Below are 220 nucleotides of genomic sequence, written 5' to 3'. Positions count from 1 at the left end.
TGAAATGTCTGATAATAGCATTACACTTTTAATGTATTAAAAAAGTTATAATAATATAAGTTGTAAAATGCAAGTTTTTCATTTATTGATTTTTTTGGATTGATTTACTTCTTTCAAAAATAATTTTTAATAACTTTATTTAGAAATAATATTGTTTCAATTAAAATTTTTCCAGATTTTGCTCCTTCTGAATACCGCAGTGATTTTGGTGGTGATTATC

This window comes from Argiope bruennichi, chromosome 2 (genome assembly GCF_947563725.1).
Source record: "Argiope bruennichi chromosome 2, qqArgBrue1.1, whole genome shotgun sequence".
NCBI classification, from domain to species: domain Eukaryota; kingdom Metazoa; phylum Arthropoda; class Arachnida; order Araneae; family Araneidae; genus Argiope; species Argiope bruennichi.
The sequence above is the reverse complement of the archived record's forward strand: the minus strand, read 5'-3'. Positions refer to the sequence as shown.